This window comes from Choristoneura fumiferana, chromosome 17 (assembly GCF_025370935.1).
Source record: "Choristoneura fumiferana chromosome 17, NRCan_CFum_1, whole genome shotgun sequence".
NCBI classification, from domain to species: Eukaryota; Metazoa; Arthropoda; class Insecta; order Lepidoptera; family Tortricidae; genus Choristoneura; species Choristoneura fumiferana.
The window spans coordinates 18,596,519-18,603,448 of record NC_133488.1 but is presented as its reverse complement, the minus strand read 5'-3'; the positions used below and the strand labels follow the sequence as shown (position 1 = coordinate 18,603,448).

General features: G+C 43.7%; 1 protein-coding gene across 3 annotated transcripts in view; it reads left to right on the top strand.

Annotated features, from left to right (window-relative positions):
- LOC141437372 (unconventional myosin IC-like) overlaps positions 1–6,930 on the top strand; it is a 131,421-nt gene that overhangs the window by 49,613 nt on the left and 74,878 nt on the right. The gene's annotated exons all lie outside the window — the stretch shown is intronic.

Genomic DNA, 6,930 nt, shown 5'->3' with positions numbered 1-6,930 from the left:
TAGAAAAAGGAATAAACACACGTTTTATAGAACAGTTTTTATTTGTAAATTATTTAAAAATTAAACGGAATTTAACGAATGTGCGTTCGTTTGTCAGCCTTCGCCTTTCCTTACTTGCTATGTATGAGAAGATCTTTGTTGGAGCCGGCGGTCCGGTATTCTCTGCGTGCATGCTATCTGGTAACGCGTAGATCGCAGGTTTCCCACTGTTGATACACTCCGACATGCTCTGGTCCACCTGCGAACAATTAAAAAGCGGGATCCTGGTTTTTCGCCAGATTTTTGGGTTCCGTAGCCAGAATGGCAAAAACGGAACCCTTATAGTTTCGCCATGTCTGTCTGTCTGTCTGTCAGTCCGTCCGCGGCTTTGCTCAGGGACTATCAATGCTAGAAAGCTGTAATTTTGCACGAATATGTATGTCAACTATGCCGACAAAATGGTACAATCAAAAATTCAAAAAAATATTATTTAGAGTACATCCCATAGACGTAAAGAGGGGGTGATTTTGTAGTTTAAGAGTAAATAGCAGCCTAAGGTAAAAAATATACCTAAACTTGGAAGATTCCGTATAAAATACGAAATCCTTAGAAAAATATTACTTAATTTTTTCGTAATGGCTACGGAACCCTATTTCGGGCGTGTCTGACACGCCCTTGGCCAGTTCGACCAACTTACAGTAGTCAAATTGACTTGAAGTTTGAAATACTTATGTAAATCGTGTGAAAATATACAATAATCTGGTAGTGACATCCTGGTAGTCCGGCCAGGATCGTCTCCGCAGGACGGAACTCTTCAACGGTTAATGGCATCGACTTGAAATTTGGTATGCAAATGTAGTTCGGGTGCCAATACAAGTACAGTCACCAAAAAGTACAGTCAGCAAAAAAAGCTTGTATTAAAAATGAAATTTTTATGGTTAGCTAGTTTTAAATTGATGATGTTACCAACCTCAAAACTCTCTATAATCTCCAAGCCCATATCATCCGCGGTCCTTTTAGTCTCGTTCCCGAACACGTAATTCTTCGCGCCGCACTCCGAGCATATGGCGTGCGACATGTTCTCGACCAGGCCTATGATCGGGACCTTCAGTTTCTCGAACATGTTCACGCCGCGGCGCGTGACCTGCAGCGCCGCGGACTGGGGCGTAGTCACCACCAGCGCACCTGGTCATAAAACGCGTTTATAGGCGACATTATACTGACAGATCCGCGGCGTGTCTACCACTAGGTCAAGCAGCTCCCAAGTCAAACCACTCACCGTCTATAGGCAGATTCTGGGCTAGCGACAGATGTGTCTCCTGTGGCGGGTTGTCGACCACTAGGCCAAGCAGCTCCCAAGTCAAGACCACTCACCGTCTATAGGCAGATTCTGGGCTAGCGACAGATGTGTCTCCTATGCCCAGCGGGTTGTTGACCACTGCCAAGCAGCTCCCAAGTCAAGACCACTCACCGTCTATAGGCAGATTCTGGGCTAGCGACAGATGTGTCTCCTTTGCCCAGCGGGTTGTTGACCACTGCCAAGCAGCTCCCGAGTCAAGACCACTCACCGTCTATAGGCAGATTCTGGGCTAGCGACAGATGTGTGTCTCCTGTGCCCGGCGGGGTGTCGACCACTGCCAAGCAGCTCCCAAGTCAAGACCACTCACCGTCTATAGGCAGATTCTGGGCTAGCGACAGATGTGTCTCCTATGCCCAGCGGGTTGTTGACCACTGCCAAGCAGCTCCCAAGTCAAGACCACTCACCATCTATATGCAGATTCTGGGCTAGCGACAGATGTGTGTCTCCTATGCCCGGCGGGGTGTCGACCACTAGGCCAAGCAGCTCCCAAGTCAAGACCACTCACCGTCTATAGGCAGATTCTGGGCTAGCGACAGATGTGTGTCTCCTGTGCCCGGCGGGTTGTCGACCATTAGGCCAAGCAGCTCCCAAGTCAAGACCACTCACCGTCTATAGGCAGATTCTGGGCTAGCGACAGATGTGTGTCTCCTGTGCCCGGCGGGGTGTCGACCACTAGGCCAAGCAGCTCCCAAGTCAAGACCACTCACCGTCTATAGGCAGATTCTGGGCTAGCGACAGATGTGTCTCCTATGCCCAGCGGGTTGTTGACCACTGCCAAGCAGCTCCCAAGTCAAGACCACTCACCGTCTATATGCAGATTCTGGGCTAGCGACAGATGTGTGTCTCCTATGCCCGGCGGGGTGTCGACCACTAGGCCAAGCAGCTCCCAAGTCAAGACCACTCACCGTCTATAGGCAGATTCTGGGCTAGCGACAGATGTGTGTCTCCTGTGCCCGGCGGGTTGTCGACCATTAGGCCAAGCAGCTCCCAAGTCAAGACCACTCACCGTCTATAGGCAGATTCTGGGCTAGCGACAGATGTGTGTCTCCTGTGCCCGGCGGGGTGTCGACCACTAGGCAGTCTAGTGGGCCCCACGCCACTTGGCGCGTCAGACGTTCCAGTGCCTGCATCACCATCAGACCGCGCCACACCACGGCGTTCTCGCCAGAGACCAGCAGACCCATTGACATACTGTTGAAACAAACTCGTTTTAATACTACGCTTTGTCTAAACCAGGCACCATTTAAGGTGCGACCACACCGCTGCATAAGAAACGGTGACGGCACGGAATCGCAGTGACGCACCGTATGCTCAACGTTTTTTTTGCATGCTTTCCACACCGCTGCTTAAAATACGGAATCGCAGTGACGTGCCGTAAACGTCAGGACTTTTGTAAAGTCTTGTCGTTTACGGCCCGTCACTGCGATTCTGCACCGTTTGCGTATTTTAAGCAGCGGTGTGGAAAGCATGCAAAAAAATGGTGCGCATACGGTGCGTCACTGCGATTCCGTGCCGTCACCGTATTTTAAGCAGCGGTTTGGTCGCACCTTTATTCTGATTTAATAATTTGATTATTCAAATTGTACTATATACAGTCAGCCAAATAAGTGGTCTATAAAAATAGGGGTGTTATATATAAGTTTGACCGCTATGTGTGTCTGTATGTCTGTCTGTGGCACCATAGCTCTACGGGTGGACCGATTTCAATGCAGCTTTTTTTAGTGAGAGGGACGGTACGATACGAACTTCGAATTTCGTAGTAGGCCCCTCCACTTTGAATTATTGGGTATGTTATAAAACTTAAAATACCTTGAGCTGCTACATAAAGCTGGCTATTTAGAAACATAAGAAAAAATAAAGAAATTAAATTCAACCTCACCTTTTTTGCTTAATGGCAACCGGTCGCTTTGAATTGAACCATTACGATACTGCCAATGACACCTGCCTGACAGCAAGGGCGTCGCCAGCCGATGGCCCAGGGGGGGGGGCAAGTTGTTATGGAGAATGAGAAAAGTATGAATTGTACTGTAGGTATTTATTGGAAACAAGCAAGTCAAGTCAAAGATTTAGGACTGTCGACTGATGCTGGTGGTGGTTGCTTTACATTTGGCAACTGGAAGGGGGGGGGGCAGCTGGCAGCAAATGTTGAGGGGAAATCGGGTTTAAATGCTCAAGTTTTAAACTCTGCTTTTCACTTAAGATTGCAAGAAATTAAATAGCAACAATGATTCACTTTCTATGTACCTTTTATTTTTTACGCATTATTATAATAATTCCACTTTTTTGATTTTACTGATTTATTTATGATTGATTGATTGATTTTTAGTTTTATATAAATTAAAAAAATATTTAAAAAGTATATAGAAACTTTTTGTTTGTGGCTGTTGACATTTGATTACTTTGGTCTTAAGTCGGTCTTAGACGAAGATTTTATTTTATGCACTGAAGCATAAAATGTCATTTTATGTCGCCTAGATAGAGCATAAACACGAACATTACGAGAATGAGAAGTGAAAAGAATATTTTTTTGTCCGACACGTTCATAATACGGTCATGATATGATACGGCGATGTGAGTAGGGACCTTAAAAGGAGTCGAATGGATTACTCACCACTTGACCCCGTAGTTGAGCAACGGTTCTATCAGATGTTCGTCGTTTAGCATCGGCTCGCCAGTCAGGTTCATCATGAGAGGCACGGACGGGCCGAACACGTCCGCGTCGAGAAGCCCGATACCCTTGTCTGGCTCTATCACCTTCATTGCGCACGCGAGATTCACTGGAAACAACACAGGCTTCAAAGTCAAAATATCTTTATGCCAAATAATCAGAAGGTTCTATAAATCTGAAATCTGAAGGTAAATCTGTAAATCTGTTTAAAAAAATATATGCCTCATTGAGTTTCTTGCCGGATCCTTCTCAACAGAGGTTTTTCCGAACCGGTGGTAGATTTTTTTTGACATTCATAAGTGCCTGTTATAGCCTAAATTGAATAAAGATATTTTGACTGACTTTGACGAGCTGTCGGTAGGCCTCCAACAAGATGGAGCGACGACCTGGTTAAGATCGAGGTATCGAGTGGAGAGCCTTGGGGGAGGCCTATGTCCAGCAGTGGACGTCTTTTGGCTGACATATGATGATGATGATGATGAAATAATCTACCACCAGTTCGGAAAACCTCTGTTGAGGAAGAGTCTGGCAAGGAACTAAGATGTATTACAAGCTTATATTTAGTTTCACCTGTCCCGTTGTCTGTCTATCAGTCTGTCTGTCTGTAATCAAATCTTGCAAATTAAATTGGACCAACTTCCAGTAGTTGGATTGACTTTAAATTTGGTATAATTATGTAAATTGCGTGACAATACGATAATCTGGTAGTGACATCCTGGTAGTCTGGCCAAGGTCGTCTCCACAGGACGGAACTCTTCAACGGTTAATGGCATTGACTAGAAATTTGGTATGCGGGCGAATCAACTATTTTACCGACACTTTGGGCGTCTCCTGCGTAACCAAAATTGTCTCTGGCGTTACCAAAAAATCGTACTTCCAACAAGATATGTCACGGTTTAATACCTTAAACTTACGTAGTATGGCATGTATTCATGTACACCATCTATTAAATTTCAGAAAAAACTTATTTACTTACAAAAATCTGAAATTGTTTGAAAAATGTTGCGGACAGATTAGTGTTGGTAAGAAAGTTGACTGGCTCATGCAAATGTAGTTTGGGTGACAATACAAGTACATTCAGCAAAATAAAGCTTATATTAAAAATGTAATTTATACCTAAAACTAATTTTTTGAAACAGATTTACAATGTTGTTAAATGATTACCAGGATTTACATACATATGCTTAGTAACAGTGGCCCACAATCAGAGGATCAGAACAGAGTCTTGTTTTTGTACCTGCAGTTGTGGTCTTCCCGACCCCTCCCTTTCCGGAAGCAACCACTATTATGCTCTTGACACCAGGGAGAGGCTTCTTCTCTGGTAATCCACGGCCCATGACCTTTGCCCGGTGCTCGTTGAGTTCATTCTTACTGTGCTTCAAACGTACTGTACTGGAGCACAGAAGAGACTGAAAAAAAAAACGATTTGTTAGACCTTAATTTTCTATGAGTTTCGTCAAAAATGTTCACTTCACTCTAGCTAATTGAGACAAATGAGAGAAATTTTGTAGGAATTCCGATGGGATGGGAAAAAGCAGCCGTGGTGGCCTAGTGGTTTGACCTATCGCCTCTCAAGCAGAGGGTCGTGGGTTCAAACCCCGGCTCGCACCTCTGAGTTTTTCGAAATTCATGTGCGGAATTACATTTGAAATTTACCACGAGCTTTGCGGTGAAGGAAAACATCGTGAGGAAACCTGCACAAACCTGCGACTCGATTCAATGGTGCGTGCGAAGTTCCCAATCCGCGCTGGGCCCGCGTGGGAACTATGGCCCAAGCCCTCTTGATCTGAGAGGAGGCCTGTGCCCAGCAGTGGGACGTATATAGGCTGGGATGATGATGATTAGGTTTTTGGAGGAAAATGTGTCTGAGTTTGTTTGTAGGTTTGTTTATGACCCATGATAATATTTACGAGTAGGACAGTCAACATCTTCTCTGGTATTTTAATGATGAACAAAAATTTCCTAAAAACATTTCCTGTATCAAAAAAAAAACTGGATTTATATACATCTAATACTATGCAAAATGATAAAATTGTATATCATTAAAACATTGGTAGGTAATAGGTACGTAACCTACACTGAGGCAGTTGCCGGCGACTGCGGCAGTACCAGTACCGACCTTTTTTAACCACGGTAACACAATTTTACTACAAACCCCAAAAAAAGTAAAACAATGTTTTTTTTTTTCTCTGCCATATAGTATAGGTAATAATAGCTTTGCGTAAGGTTTAAGTTTGTAAGGCCGACTTATTGACGAGTAGATACGGCACAGAAATTAGGTAGCCCGGTTTGAGCCAGATATAACGGGATATGAATCAAAACAAGTATGATTTATTATTGTATGATGTATGTTGTGTTGTTCACGTAATTGCTGCAAGTTCCCCTACAATGAGGAACAATCCTACTTTTTTTTATCATTACTATTCGAAAAAGCATCGTTGCAAAATTAACAAGTAATATGTTAATATTAAACTTACGCTGTATGTTTTGCAGATCAATAGTTGGCCGTGTACTTTTTGGAACACTCGCTGCATATTCATAATTTGTTAGTCACAGGCACGATTTATGGTGAATCAACTCCTATGCGCAAGTATATTTGATAATGCCGGAGTTTCTAGTTGAATTACGATTCCTAACATTAGAAACACTGCTATAATCGTTCTTATAATCGTTCCGTGCGTCGCCTCGCTCAGCTGATTCGCTTGTAGTAGCTGAACACTGAACTGTCAAAATTTCCAGCGACCGCGACCGAAATGTCAGTGACAGTGACAGTGGAAGGAAAACACCTTTAAAATCTGTGTGAACTTTCCAAAATGCACATAAATTTAACTAACATAATATCAGATATAACTTTGAACAAATATACCTAGTTCAAATAAAAGTGGCATTTATTATTTCAATCGCTAATTTGTTTGGTTATCCA